General features: G+C 38.5%; 1 protein-coding gene across 3 annotated transcripts in view; it reads right to left on the bottom strand.

The window, feature by feature from the left end:
• The window catches only part of PDE4B (phosphodiesterase 4B), a 701,553-nt gene that overhangs the window by 539,113 nt on the left and 145,562 nt on the right, over nucleotides 1-16,878 (bottom strand). The window lies entirely within an intron of this gene.

The following is a 16,878-nucleotide window of genomic DNA, read 5'->3' as shown; positions in this document are numbered from 1 at the left end:
ACTCAAAGCTCATCAACCTGGAATTCAAAGCCATTAAAAATATATCCCAAATTGTTCTTCTTTCTGAAACTTGATTCTTATTACCTTCCTATGCCACAACGAAACTGACCTATTTCTTTGTCTCCAAACATGTTCTATGATTTCTCAACTTTGTTCATTTTAGCCTTTCTGAATCCCACAATCTTGCCCTAATTTTATCTATTAAAATATAATTTATTCTATACTTAACCCAATCTACTGTAGTTTCTTGTCATCTCCCACAAGTGTTGGAAAATGCAGAGTTCATGGACAGAGACCATGCCCTCCCCTCTCTGTGCTTTCTCCTCACTGGAATTAAGCGAGAGTGACTCCTAGAGACTCATTCATAGAGACTGGAAGGTTCTGCCATCTACCCTGGTTGGATGCTTTCTGGGTAGAAACAACCTGTAGGCCTACCTAGTGCTTACACTACCATGTACTTACTATTCTTGTTCAAGAATAGTAAGAACTCAAAACACAAACCCTGAAGTTTGGGAGATATGTGAACACAGGGATTGGGGCCCTCTTCTGAAAAACAGATTTCTGAAGAGGAAAAACCCACTGAGGTGGCCAGCCAGGCATGGCTTCAACATACTAAGATACAGTGTGGCTTTGAAGAACAAGATGGTAATTTATTTAACTATTCTCTAAGCCCCTGAATAGGAACTGGAGAAAAACTTGAAAGAGTTATCATGGTTTCCTGTAATGAGACATCCATCCAGAGAAAGAAAATGCAGAACTTAAGAAAAATCTGACTTCTTCCATCCAAGTCATTAAAGATACAGGGTGCAGGGGTAAAGCTGACAGCTACCAAGGACCACGCGCAGCACTTAGGTGGACATCGTTCTACATGGACAGAGACCAGAACCAGATGGAATACAGTGACAGCAGGAGCACTGTCCAGCATCACCAATATGAGAGCAGCTACTCCAAGAGCTGTGCTTCCCTACTCCCTCATTCTACTCACATTTCCTTAAACCAGAAGAGCTTCTTCACCTCAAAGAGTAAAACACAGAAGGCATCTCAGAGCTGGACCATATTTCACCTCTACAATAAAGTTAGGGTTACAACTGCAGCCCATGCTGTAGAGAGAGGGAGCTTTGACTCATACATGAGACTCAAGTTCTAAACTGGGCTAGACTAAATCTTAATAACTGAGGAGTGACTAGGAAGCTACAGAAGCTAGCCAAAGTGTTGTTAAAGGATGCTAGAAAAGGATCTTACAGAGCAAGGCTGCAAATTTAGATTGGAAAAAATAAAGGCATTTCATGTTTATATTGCAATGAATGTATATTTCTCAACAAATTATTTACAATTATTTATAACTAACTATGGAAAGAATTACTGCATGTTTGTTTAAGATCGCTTCTAAACTGCCAAATTTATGTTGGATGTTGTGTTATATGCTGGGACATTATCCAGAGAATGAATAATTGTCTGCAATTCTAATTAAAAACAATTTATCATGTCATAGAGGCTAGAGTACAGAAATGATAGGTGGGGATGCCCCTTAGACAGATGGGGGTGGGCAGAACTCTTCACTGTAGTTGCAAATTCAGCAGTTGGAACTGTCTATGCATACAGTTATCACTTCATATGTCAAACTTCAACCCACTGAAGTGATCCAAACCTCCTCAAAAGCACTCCTAACTAGAGCTGCTTTACAAATCATTTACACCTCAGAATTCCTCAATAATTCAGTAATAAAAGCAACTGGCCCAGTCATCTGCTTATGATTTCTGGAAAGCTGTCCAGCTGGTCACAGCCTCTTAGCTTTGAGTCAAGAAGAAGAGATTGCCTAGTATATTCCCCCTACATCTTTTTATCTCTTTTTTTAGTTGCTGTTCAAGTAATGTGTTTGTGGGGAAATAAGCTACATATTAAAGACAGCAGCCTTTTCGGTTTTGGTCACTAAACAGCCATGGAACAAAACTCCCTGTAATAAAATAAATTATAAGAAACTCAATTTTGTTTTTATTTTGTTTTGTTTCCTTTTTTAAATTTCAAATCCAACATGAAATAAGGCAGTAGGTTATTTGCCTACCAAGTAAATAGCAATGAATTACATCAGTTTAGCTGGAAAGTTTCCATTTATCTAAGAGAACACAACGGTAAGATTCCAGCTCTGAGACGACATTTCTTTGGTAATGTCAGATCTATCATGAAGGCAATGCCAATCACTTCTATGTGTACTACTTTCTTCCTCTTCAAAAATGTATTTGTATTTGGACCACCTGCCTAAACTGTAGGATACCTGAAATCATAGAAAATATTTTCTTTCTCAATTTTGTTACCTAGTACAGCACCCAGCACAATCATTAATACCTAATAAAAACTGTTATTCTGTTGACTTTTGCCATCTGGCCTATAAAGCCTAAATCCAAATTTATGAAGAAATTTAGAAGTGTCAGATATCAGGCATTTCAAATGTACCAAATATTATGATTATATAATGAAGACATGTGGATAAGAAATGTTTGAGACAAATACCGTTAACTTCCCTGAAGGTCAAACAGAAAGTAAAAAGCAGGAAAAAAGAAACTGGACTACCTGAAACTCTAAAACCAATCTTATTAAACCATCCACTCATACGAGCTTTATATGGCAACTTTGTTATGAAAATTTTCTATAATTGTCTTATTTCTACTTATGTCATATCCTGGAATCAGGAGAATAATATTTAGTTCTACCAAGCAAACATAATGTAGAGATATGCCATTTTTAGAATAATTATATTTAACCGAAAGAAAATGTTAAATTATAGCCTCTTTTAAAAATACATCTTTATCCTTAAACTTTGGAAGAATAATATGTTGGGATACAAAACTTCTCATTTGCAAATGTAAGAAAAAAGCAGACTTGGGGAAAAATAACAAATCCTGTCTTTCAACACCTGCTGACTTAAATCAATGCAACAGACTGATTAAATGCATATATTTACTTAAAAACTTTTAGCCTTATTTTTCAGATGAAGAAACTCAAGTTTATATATACTAACAGATATTTTTCCATGTCCCATAGTTAGGAAATGAAAAGCTGAAAGTCCAGGCTGGGTGCAGTGGCTCACACCTGTGATCCCAACACTTTGGGAGGCCAAAGCGGGCAGATCACCAGGTCAAGAGACAGAGACCATCCTGGCCAACCTCGGTTTTAGTAGACAGAAACCCCATCTACTAAAAATATAAAAATTAGCTGGGCATTGCAGTGCATGCTGTAGTCCCAGCTACTCCAGAGGCTGAGGCAGGAAAATCACATGAACCCAGAAGGTGGAGGTTGCAGTGATCCAACATCACACCACTGCACTCCAGCCTGGGCGACAGAGCAAGTCTACATCGCAGAAAAAAAAAAAAAAAAAGAAAGTCCATCCAAATATATTTTACTTTTTAACTGTTAACAAGAGGTGCTTCTCATGACCACCAACGACTTTTGGTGGTGGGAAATAAAAGGGCGAAGTTTGCCATATAGGAACTAGAGTATCCAGGCTCCAGAAGATTAAATATAAATGATGAAAGAGAAGCTAGAAAATGAATCTTTGTAATTTTCTTCCTTAGGGGCCTTCCTAGGAAGCGTAAGTATGTCTCTCATGTGTAGGAAGCTGGGCCTTCTCAGCCTCCCTCTTGCTGGCAGCTATTCCTGAGTATACCTCCTATACAACCACTTTTCTTCACAATTCCTCAGTGTACCTCAGGCTTTCAGAATAACTCACAGCTCCTTAGTATCACAGAAAAGACCCTTTAAGAAATGGTCTCCAGTGGTCTACATCTCCAGTCTCATCTTTCTTCTTTCATTTACCCATATACACCCTACAGATTTGATAGTTATCCCCCGACATCCATACACTTTCAATTGCCCATGCTTATGCATATGTAACAGCCTCAGTCTGGAACTCCTTCCTCCACTTCCCTATCTTCCTGGCATGAGCTCCTATTCATCCTCCTAGATGCCACCCATTGTCTGAGAATGTTAATGTCTTTTCTCTGAAGGCTGTTCAGAAGTACCTCGTGTGCTCTGCATGCAACTCTATTACCATGTACCAAAGTGTTTTGAAAATACACAGGCATATAAATGATGACTGTGAGCGTTTTGGGGGCACAAACTTATTTTTCTCTGCCTCTATGTTTGTGGATATTTTGCACTATTCTTGGCATTAAGTGGGTCTTTATTTATCTGTTCAGCAAATATTTACTGAAAACATGCAAAGTACTAAGTACCATCTTAAGCTTGTAATAACAAGTCATCTGACATGCTTAGAGAATGGGTGGCATCTAGGAGGATGAATAGGAGCTCATGCCAGGAAGATAGGGAACATTATAGGACTAAAATCCAATAACACTCAATAAATATCTGCTGAATTAAATATTCCTTGTTACAGTTGGCATAAATACATCCACTTATGAACCTCTGCATATGCTGTTCTTGGGCCTAAAGAGTCCAAACCTCTCCTTCATGTATCCAAATTTAATTTGTCCTTCAAATTGTCCAGGCCATATTCCAAGTTCCCAAGTTTTACATGACTGTTCCAATCCTCGTTGACCTCAATAAGAATTAAATTCATTACCATTATTCCTTCCTCAAACAATTCTTCCATCTGACTTTCTAAATTTCTGCCAGCAGCAACAGCATCCCGCCAGTGACCCAGGCAAAAAAAAAAAAAAAAAAAAGCCCTGACTCATCTTTGCCTGTTATCCTGCTCATCCCCATACCTCATCAACTGCCAAAGCCTGCTGCTCTGCCTCTGCGATGCCACAGAAATCTGTTTGTTCCCACTTCACCTACTGCTGCCTAGTTTCTCATATTCTCAATGGTCTATTGCTATAACAGATCTTCTTCCTTTGGCTCTCCCCTCATTTCAATTCATCCCAGGGTAAACTTCAGAAAGCACAGTTCTGTTCATTTTTCTTTTGTGCATAAGTCCATAATACTTCCTTACTATCTAAAAGATAAGGTTTGGACCCCACCCTTGACCCTGATCCGCCTTTCTAACCTTTGTTACTGTGGCTCCTTTATGCCCTGGGCCCCAGGTAAAGTGGAAGACGTGTCTATCACAGGGATGCCCTTAGCCAATGTCTTTGCTTGTGCTGCTCATCTCTATTAATAAATTCCACCACAGTCGTGGTTCCACATCTTTCACAAACTTTGTCTTGATCTTTCCCTCAAACTCCCTTCCTCAGAGATGACAAAGAACTCTCCACCTCAGAAACAGCATAGCACTTTGTAGCTAATTATGACACAACATATATTGTCCTATGTATTAGTTGCTTGCATATTTTATTATACCATTCAATTAGACTTCAAGCCACTAAGAGCCAGGGATCACCAAAAGGGGTCACCTTAGAGTGCCTGTTCTTTTCCCATGCAACTCTTTCATATATGAATTATAATGCTGAATAACAATACTATAATTATCTGTACAAAAACAACACCTTCTTAATGTTAGAGACCATATATGCTATTTAGTAGTGTTTTTTGTATCTGGCAAGTCAGTACCCAATAAATATGCTTTGCATGAATGGATTAGCACAACACCTTGAAAATAGTATCTCCCTAATAAAGACCCTAGAATTTATCTATTTCACTAAAAACCCATATAGTCAGGCCGGGGATGTAATCTCAGCACATTGGGAGGCTGAGGCAGGCAGATTGCAAGGTCAGGAGTTCAAGACCAGCCTGACCAACATGGTGAAACCCTATATCTACTAAAAATACAAAAATTAGCTGGGCATGGTGGCATGCACCTGTAATCCCAGCTACTCAGGAGGCTGAGGCAGGAGAATTGCTTGAACCCTGGAGGCAGAAGTTGCAGTGAGCCACGATCATGCCACTGCACTTCAGCCTGGGTGGCAGAGTGAAACTCCGTCTCAAGAAAAGAAAATATATGTATATATATAGTCTTAAATATAGCTTCTCTCTTATTTTCCATGATGTAATACTCATCTCCATGACTACATCGAAAGGAAAGACTAAGTTGATTTAATATTTCTAATTAGATAATGGATTATTTGAAGAAAGGTACTGGTATATCTTTCACTATTTCCCTTTGTTATTGCCATTTGGAATAGATAATAATTATCAATAAATGTTCATTAGCTGCTTCATGGTTAAATTATTAGATCAGGGTTAAAAACAGACAACCCCAAATGGAATTTCTCTTATATAATTACATGATGAAAGCTTTGTTGCCTAATTTTAATCTTGATTAAAAATTCTGCACGTTACATTAAAACTATTTTTTAAAGTGAAATAAACTCTAGAGATAATTTAGATCAGACAGGTGGCAATATAGGCTTCTTTAGAATCTACTGAAGTTTGGATCCTCTCCAAGTAAAAAATATATTTTCAAACATATTTAAATCATCTTGCATACCATTCTAACCAGTTCAAGCTCTCCCTTAAGGCCTTAGATGACTGCAACTTCTGGTTGAAAACCTGTTTTTGGCCCTCATGTTAGATGGAGAAATCCCAGATTTGAGGACGGTAGGCTGTTGCACAAGATCACACAAGTACCTTACCCAAGACTCCTACTCTTCCTGCTATACTAAGCATTAACATAAATAGAAATGGTAGTGAAATCTAAGTGCAATAATTTTTCTTTCTTTTTCTTCTCTTTCTTTCTTTCTCTCTCCCTTTCTCTTTTTTTGTTTTTATTTTTCTATGACCCAGGCTGGAGAGAATGAAGTGGTGATGATCTCAGCTCACTGCTGCAACCTCTGCCTCCCGGGTTTAAGCGAGTTTCATGCCTCAGCCTCCAGAGCAGTTGGGATTCAGACATGCGCCACCACACCCAGCTAATTTTTTGTATTTTTATGCAAAATAAAAAGATAGAGACAAGGTTTCACCATGTTACCCAGGCTGATCTAGAACTCCTGAGCTCAGGCAATCCACCTGCCTAGGCCTCCCAAAGTGCTGGGATCATGTGCCTGGTCTCTAAGTGCAACAATTTCATTTGAATGTTGTTAAATAATTTGCATCCTAACAAGTTCAAAATATCCTACACATGTAATCTGTCTCATTTACAAAATTTATGAGAAGCCCAAAATGACTCAACATAGTGATTCCAAAATTTCACATATTCACTCTTACAACAAATATTTGATTCAATGCAACAAGTGGACATTGACTGCCTTTTACGAGTTCAGCTCTAAGCTAGGTACCAGAAGTATAGAGATGAAAAATACGAATGTTCATTGCAGCACTGTTTACAATAGCAAAGACTTGGAATCAACCCAAATGCCCATTGATGATAGACTGGATTGGAAAAATGTGGCACATATACACCATGGAATATTATGCAGCAATCAGAAATGATGAGTTTGTGTCATTTGTAGGGACATGGATGAATCTGGAGAACATCATCCTCAGCAAACTGACACAAGAACAGAAAACGAAACACCGCATATTCTCACTCATAGGTGGGTGATGAAAAATGAGAACACATGGACACAGAGAGGAGAGTACTAAACACTGGGGTCTATTGGGGGTAAATGGGGAGGGCCAGTGGGAGGGGGAGGTGGGGAGGGATAGCCTGAAGAGAAATGCCAAATGTGGGTGAAGGGGAGAAAGGAAGCAAAACACACTGCCATGTGTGTACCTATGCAACTGTCTTGCATGTTCTGCACATGTACCCCCAAACCTAAAATGCAATAAAAATTTTTTTTAAAAAGTTAAAAAATAATAATAATAATAATTAAGAGATGAAAAATACACACATAAGGGGCAAAGATAGCCATTTCATCTGACCTTGGTTGGGCAGAGGAAATATGTCTGATTCATCCAGTGCCTAGTACAGGGTCTGGTAGCTAACAAGCTGGAACATTTATTTAACTAAAACAACATAAGAGATGGCTCATGTCCTAAAATAGTTCATATTTTCTGGGAACTTCTTTCACTGTTATTTCTATTTGTCGTGACTGAATCTTCCATTTCTTTTTTGTTTGTTTGTTTGTTTAGTATTGTTAATGCTTACAATAATATTAAGAAATGCTAAAGGCAAACAAACTTTTAAAAGGTTATAATAAAATTGTAACTACTCATTAAAAATCAGGACAATTTTTTAATATCTTAAGAAAATAAATTCTTTTCAAATATAATTTGGTATTATTTTATACATCAAGCTTAATTTGTATAACTGTATGTTTTTCTTTTAAAACTTTTATTATAAATCAGTTAAAGTGTGCTACATTGTATATATGATGTCTTGGTCCAAGCTATATTTCCTTTGAGCAATTTATATTCATTTGCTTCTATTACAACTTTTTCATACTTCTCACCATTTTATACATACATACATACACACAGAGACATACACATATAAGACAGAACTATTTATTACTGAGTTTTAAGGATATGGTTAGATGCCACAGTATAGTTTTCCATGAAATTCAGCAATCTTTTTATCCTATGTGGTGCAGTTTACACATACTAACTTCTCTTGGCTTATTTCTTTTTTATATATATATATTTAAAATCATTGGTATAGAATGAAAGTACAAAATAAAATCACAGCAAAACATGCATCTAACAAAAGAACTCATCTAATCTTGGAAAGCTAAAGGAAATATATAGAGATTTTTATAACTGTTATTTCATAACTTAAGCTTATAGCTTATAAGCTGTAATAAGTAGTTCCAAATCCTAAAGGACACAGCAAAAACTCTATCTTACACACCTACTGTACAAGCCACAAGTCACAACTAGTTTTCAGCAACAAATTATTTTCCTTAGTACAGCCTTTTCAAGTTCATCATACAACACAATGAAATTACACAAAACATATTAGCTTCAAGGTATTTTTGGTTTCACAGAAACTTTGCTTGCAATTGTGATTTTTAATCAACAGAAACCTCTTGAGCTCATGAATCAGTAAGAATAATTAACATTAGTGAAGCTTTTCCAAGTACCCAAACATGCAAGAAAAACTGAATTTCTTTTTTCCTGCCTTTCTTATTAAAGGAAAAGAAAGTAAAGGAATCCAATTAGAGTAACCTAGTATTATCAAGGAATCCAATTAGAGTAACCTAGTATTAGTCATCAAGTCATCCCTCAGGGCTAAATTGATCACTAGCACTATCTGCTCCTGCCATAAATGGGGGAAAAATATATACACATACACACACACACACACACACACACACACACATACATACATAGCAACAATATAAAGGAAGGAAGAAGAAAAGATCAATTAGATCAAAATGTAAACAGTTCTAAGCAAAATTATTTCTAAAGTAGAAACCTATAAAGGCTGGAAAGTGTGTTTCTGCTTTAGATTTTATTTCCACATAATCTCTGTTCTCCTCCAGAAGCAAGAGACAATTAAATTTCTTGTCACTATTCATTTTTTTTGATGATCTAGAACACATAATAAAAGTATTAGTGAAATATTTTACCCATTTTGAAAAATAATGTCAATTCTTAGGAACTCTAAAGCACATGCAGAGGTTTCACTGGCAAGACATACACCTCCAATGAACAAAAAAGGAAGTTGAGAGGAAAAAACCCAATCCCTTCACATAACTATGTACATCCCACATAGCTATCCTACTAAAATAAAATGCATTTCATTTTCACAATGATGTTTTATATCCAAAAGGGTGAAAAAATACTGCAAAAGGACACTACAGGAGATGTGCTAAAGTGAAATCCCATGTGTGAGCTAAATGATGAGAACACATGGACACATAGAGGGAACCAACCCACACTGGGGCCTTTCAGAGATGGAGGGTGAAAGAATATCTAATGGGTACTAGGCTCAATACTGGGTGATGAAATATACAATAGATCTCCCCCTGACATACAAGTTTACCTATGTAACAAATCTGCACATGAGCCCCTGAACTTAAAATAAAAGTTAAAAAAAAAAACAGGAACTTTAAAGAAAACAAAATCCATTTCAGTAAGGTTGTCAGCTTTTCCCATATACTGTGGTTCTCAGGTTACTGAAGATGCTAGTGTATTATAGATAGCATCTTTTTTCTTTTTCCTTTTTTTTTTTTTTTTTTTTTTTGTTTTGAGATAGAGTCTTGCTTTGTCACCCAGACTGGAGTTCAGTGGTGTAATCTCAGCTCAGGGCAACCTCCACCTCCTAGGTGGAGAATTGCTCCTTCAAGCAATTCTCCTGCCTCAGCCTCCCAAGTAACTGAGGTCACAGGCATGGGCCACCACTCAGCTAATTTTTGTATTTTAAGTAGAGACAGGGTTTTGCCATTTTGGCCAGCCTGGTTTTGAACCCCTGACCTCAGGTGATCCTCCCGCCTTGGCCTCCCCAAAGTGCTGGGATTACAAGCGTAAGCCACTGTGCCCAGCCTGTAGGTAGCATCTTTATCCCTGTGAACAAGATTTAAGAAATACCGTTTCAAAAGCTATGCACTTAAGTGTGATAAACCCTTTGTCCTTTATATAAACAATACATGATATATATAAATAATCTGTAGTGCAGTATATATAGAAAAATGCAAATTGTTGTTTATGTATGTGCGTCTAGGATATCTATCACTATGGTAGCTTAAAGACAAAAAAAAACTGGTGCTGGCTGGTATGTTTAATTTTAAAAAGTATACAGAGACATTTCCAGCAGTTAATCTCTATATTACGAGCAAATTATACTCAGGAAGTATGGTGGAAGTAAAAAAGGAAGTCTTCTCCCTGAGTTCTGGAATCCTCTTTTAGAATGAGCATGTTTTACTGCTTCAAATCTCATGAAAACTATAAACAAAGCAAGTAGTGTCTCTCATAGGAAGGCAGAATGGAGAATGGATGGTCACACATGCTCTTTTGCTTTCACGAAGATCCCACACACTTTCTCTCTACCATGGATAACCTGTAGGCATTCTTCTATGTGCTGTCCCTATGAGTCAGCCAAAGTAGCACACCAGAAAACGACAGAAGGCAATTTCAGTCTCATCTAGGCCTTCCCATTCATGTTCCCTGGTTTCTCAACTTGCTTCTTTAAAAGTTCTTGCTTGTCCTATTATTTGTTGGTTATTAATTTATTCACTAAATAAATATTTGTTGAGAACTGACGACAATGAACATAACAAAGTTCCATATCCTTATGAAGGCTAAATTCCAGAGGCATTGAGAGCTATGGATGAATATAGTGGTGTGCTGGTAAATATTTAACAAGCAGTTCTCCAGGGATGAGGCTCTGATTTATAGAGTTTGATGATTCCTGTGATATAATTACTTGTACCATGTCTGATTTCAAACTAACATCATGAATGCAAAGTTGGGCTTGGCTTCTCTATCGATTTTGGTGTGATTTACAGCTTATCAGTACAACCCAGTAAGTGGCCAAATGAAATTTGGAATCAAAAATAAGTGGGCTATCATCTGGATTCTGCCTCAATTTAGACATGAGGACCTGGCTATATATAAACTTCTGTCTGTCAGTTCCCATATTTACAAAATAATATTAGTTAGACCAAATTATACCTCTCTCATGGGACTATGAAAGGTTAATTTGACCATTAGTGTACATTCTCTAGAATAGCCTATGGCATATGAAAGAAGCTCAGTAAATGGTGAGTGTTTTCTTCCCCCTTTCTCATTCTTAAAATTCCAATGTGAACCTTAAAATTCTTCATATAAGGTATAAAAAGCTTACTAGTTAACATGCATTAAAGTTTTACTCTGTAAGAGGCTCATGCTAAGTGTTTACACATTCTTTAAGCAAGAAACTCAGCATCATATCCCAAATGTTTGCTTAAAGAAACTTGTGGTACCACTGCCCTACAGGCTGGGTTACAGAGCAAGACTCTGTATCAAAAAAAAAAAACTAAATTGGCAGTCATCAAAAACATTCTAAGCAAAAAGAAGACAAGATACATTTTAAGTACTCATTATACAAATGTGATTTTATTTGTTCTTCTTTTATTGCTTATAAAGTTCTCTGGTCCACATTAAAAGAATAGAAAGGGAACTAATTCTGAGATGGCGCTATAGGAGAAACTCAGGATTGCAGCTCCCAGTGAAAGCGCAGAGGGTGAGTGGATGCCACATTTCCAGACGGATCTTTATTGCCCACAGACCAGGAGATTCCCAGATGTAGGAGCCGCACAGGCCACCAGCGTGGTTGTTTGGGCCGGCACGGCTGTTTGGGCTGGTGCCGCAGCACAGCGGCACTCCGTACAAAATACACTGGCCTGGTTGCCCTGTTAAATCAGCAATTTGAGATTGGGAAGGCAGATTAGCACATTCAACTGATTAAATGGGACTTAAACAGTAAGCCAGGCCAGGAGAGTACCGGGCAGTGACATTGTCTCAGCCGGCACAGTGGGTCACCGCACGGGAAATCACACAGATCCCGGCACCCTTTCAGCAGGCAACTGGAACAACTGGGAGAGAGTCAACCATCCACATTTTTAAAAAAAGGGCTCTGAGGCAGGGAGCCATGTGATCAGGCTCGGCAGGTCCCACCCCCACAAAAACAAACAAAACAGCAATTGGAAATGCTCGGGGTTGAGAGTTTCATGGCAAGCACAGCTGAACCCAGGATGGTGCAGCTCGGTGGGGTAGGGGTGTCCGCCATTACTGAGGCACTCCACCCCTACAGAGGTACTCTGCCATTGCTGACGCAGCCTGCCATTGCCAAGGCAACCCGCCATAACAGAGAGAGTCCGCCATTACAGAGGTGGGCCACCATCACCATGGCAGTTCTAACCACACCCATATAAACAGAACTACAAGAAATTACACACAGCAGCAGGGTGGAGCCCATGGCAGCAGGGCAGAGCCGATGGCAGTAGGGCAGAGCCCAGAGCAGCATAGCAGAGCCTCTGCAAGCAGGCAGTGACTAGATTGCCGCCTTGCTGGGCAGGACAGCACAACGGATACTCATAAATAAAGCCCTAACTCCTCGGGACAGAGCACCTGAGGAAACAAAGAGGCTTTATGAGTTCTGCTGCACCAGACTTAAACGTACCTGTCTAGCAGCCCTGAATGAACAACAGAGCTCACAGCTCAGCACTTGAGCTCCTATAAAGTACAGACTGTCTCCTCAAGCAGCTCACTGACCCCTGTATATCCAGAGAGTCACCTCACAAAGGACTGATCAGACTGACATTTAGTGGGCATCATTCTGGGACAAAAATAGCAGAAGAAGAAACTGGTAGCAACCTTCACTATTCCGCAGCTGCTACAGGTGTTCCCCAGGCAAGCAGGGCTTGGAGTGGACCTCAGCAGTCCTACAGCAGAGGGGCTAGACTGCTAGAAGGAAAACTAAGAAACAGAAATACTTCATCATCAACAATCATCTGGACGTCCACTCAGAGACCCAATCGGAAAGTCAGCAACTACTCAGATGACAGTTGGATAAATCCACAAAGATAGGAATAAACCAGTGCAAAAAGGAGGAAAACACCCAAAACCAGAACACTTCGCCTCCTACAAGGGACCACAACTCCTCATCAGCAAGGGAACAAAGCTAAATGGAGAATGAGTGTGATGAAATGACAGAATAAGACTTCAGAAGGTGGGTAATGAGAAACTTCTGTGAGCTAAAAGAACACATTCTAACTCAATGCAAAGAAACTAAGAACCTTAAAAAGAAATTTGAGGAAATGATAACAGGAATGGACAACATAGAGAGGAATATGAGTGAATAGATAGAGCTGAAAAACACAACACGAGAACTTTGCAAAGCATGCACAAGTCTCAACAGCCGAATTGACCAAGCAGAAGAAAGAATATCAGAGGTCGAAGAGCAACTCAACGAAATAAAATGAGAAACCAAGATTAGAGAAAAAAAGGGCAAAAAGGAATGAACAAAGTCTCCAAGAAATGTGGGACGATATGAAGAGACCTAATCTACATTTGATAGGTGTGCCTGAATGTGACAAAAAGAATGAATCTTGAAAATATTCTTCAAGATATTATCCAGGAAAATTTCCCCAAACTAGCAAGGCAGGCCAATATTCAAGTCCAGGAAATACAGAGAACACCACAGAGATATTCCACAAGAAGAGAAACCCCAAGGCACATACTCGTCAGATTCACCAGGGTTGAAATGAAGGAGAAAATGCTAAGGGCAGCCAGAGAGAGAGGATGGGTCACCCACTAAGGGAAGCACATCAGACTCACAGCAGATCTCTCAGCAGAAACCCTACAAGCCAGAAGAGAGTGGGGGCCAATATTCAACATCCTTAAAGAAAAGAACTTTCAACCCAGAATTTCATATCCAGCCAAACTGAGCTTCATAAGTGAAGGAAAAAAAAAATCCTTTGCGAACAAGCAAGTACTCAGAGAGTTTGTTACCACCAGGCCTGCTTTACAAGAGCTCCTGAAAGAGGCACTACATATAGAAAGGAACAACCAGTACCAGCCATTCCAAAAACATACCAAATGTTAAAGAGCATCAACAAAATGAACAATCTGCATCAACTAACAGGCAAAACAGCCAGCTAGCATCAAAATGGCGGTATCAAATTCACACATAACAATATTAACCCTAAATGTAAATGGGCTAAATGCACCAATCAAAAGACACAGACTGGGAAATTGAATAAAAAGCCAAAACCCATCAGTCTGCTGTATACAGAAAACCCATCTCACATGCAAGGATACACAAAGGCTCAAAATAAAGAAATGGAGGAAAAAAAGTAGAAGTTGCAATTCTCGTCTCTGATAAAATAGACGTTAAAGCAACAAAGATCAAAAGAGACAAAGAAGGACATTACATAATGGTAAAAGGATCGATGCAACAAGAGGAGCTAACGATCCTAAATATATATAGACCCAATAAAGGAGCACCCAGATATATAAGGCAAGTTCTTAATGACTTACAAAGAGACTAAGACTCCCACACAATAATAGTGGGAGACTTTAACACTCCACTGTCAATATTAGACAGATCGACCAGACAGAAAATTAACAAAAATATCCAGGACTTGAACACAGACCTGGAACAAGCAAACCCGATAGACATTTACAGAACTCTCCACCCCAAATACACAGGACATACATTCTTCTCAGCACCACATCACACCTACTCTAAAATTGACCACGTAATTGGAAGTAAACCACTCCTCAGCAAATGCAAAACAACTGAAATCATAACAAACAGTCCCTCAGACTATAGTGCAATCAAGTTAGAATGCAGAATTCAGAAACTAACTCAGAACTGAACAGCTTCATGGAAACTTAACAACTGGCTCTTGAATGTTGACTGGATAAACAATGAAATGAAGGCAGAAATAAAGAAGTTCTTCTAAACCAACGAGAACGAAGACACAACATACCAGAGTCTCTGGGACACATTTTAAGCAGTCTCTAGAGGAAAATATATAGCAATAAGTGCCCACATGACAAGAGTGGAGAGATCCAAAATTGACACCCTATCATCAAAATTGAAAGAGCTAGACAAGCAAGATCAAAAACTCAAAACCTAGCAGAAGACAAGACATAACTAAAATCAGAGCAGAACTGAAGAAGCTAGAAACACAAAAAACCCTTCAAAAAATCAATAAATCCAAGAGCTGGCTTTTTGAAAAGATCAACAAAATAGACCACTAGCCAGATTGATAAAAAAAGAAAAGAGAGAATAACCAACTAGATGCAAAAAGAAATGATAAAGCGGAAATCACCACAGATTCCACAGAAATTCAAACCATCATCAGAGAATATTATAAATAACTCTATGCACATAAACTAGTAAACGTGGAGAAAATGGATAAAGTCCTGGACACTTGTGTCCTCCCAAGCCTAAACCAGGAGGACGCCGAAACTAGGAATAGACCAATAACGAGGTCTGAAGTTGAGGCAGCAATTAAGAGCCTACCACACAAACAAAGCCCAGGTCCAGATGGGTTCACAGCTGAATTCTACCAGACACACAAAGAGGAACTGGACCATTCCTTGTGAAGCTATTCCAAATAATCCAAAAATAGGAAATCCTTCCCAAATCATTTTATGAGACTAACATCATCCTGATACCAAAACCCGCCAGAGACTCAACAAGAAAAGAAAACTTCAGGCCAATATCCATGATCAACATAGATGCAAAAATCTTCAATAAAATACTGGCAAGCCAACTGCAACAGCACATCAAAAAGCTTATCCAACATAATGAAGTAGGATTCATCCCAGGGATGCAAGGCTGGTTCAACATACTCAAGTCTATAAACGTAATTCACCACATAAACAGAACCAAAAACAAAAACCACATGATTATCTCAATTGATGCAGAGAAGACCTTTGACAAAATTCAACAGCCCTTTAGGCTAAAAACCCTCAATAAACTCATTATCAATGGAATGTATCACAAAATAATAAAAGCTATTTATGAAAAACAAACAGCCAATATCATACTGAATGGGCAAAAACTGGAAGCATTCCCTTTGAAATCTGGCACTAGAAAGGATGCCCTCTCTCACCACTCCTATTCAATATAGTACTGGAAGTTCTAGCCAGAGCAATCAGACAAGAAAAAGAAATAAAGGGTATTCAAATAGAAAAGGAGAAGTCCAAATTGTCTGTATTTGCAGACGACATGATAGTACATCTAGAAACCCCATCGTCTCAGCCCAAAATCTCCTGAAACTGGTAAGCAACTTCAGCAAAGTCTCAGGATACAAAATCAATGTGCGAAAATCAAAAGCATTCTTATACAGCAATAACAGACTGAAACAGAGCCAAATCTAGAACGAACTGCCATCTCAATTGCTACAAAAAGAATAAAATACCTAGGAATACAACTCACAAGGCACGTAAAGGACCTCTTCAAGGAGAACTAAAAACCACTGCTCAACGAAATAAGAGAGGACAAAAACAGATGGAGAAACATTCCATGTTCATGGTTAGGAAGAATCAATATCGTGAAAATGGCTATACTGCCCAAAGTAATTTACAGACTCAATGCTATCCCAA

This window comes from Callithrix jacchus, chromosome 7, assembly GCF_049354715.1.
Source record: "Callithrix jacchus isolate 240 chromosome 7, calJac240_pri, whole genome shotgun sequence".
NCBI classification, from domain to species: Eukaryota; Metazoa; Chordata; class Mammalia; order Primates; family Cebidae; genus Callithrix; species Callithrix jacchus.
Note: the sequence above shows the minus strand (reverse complement) of the source record. Positions and strands in the feature narration are given on the sequence as shown.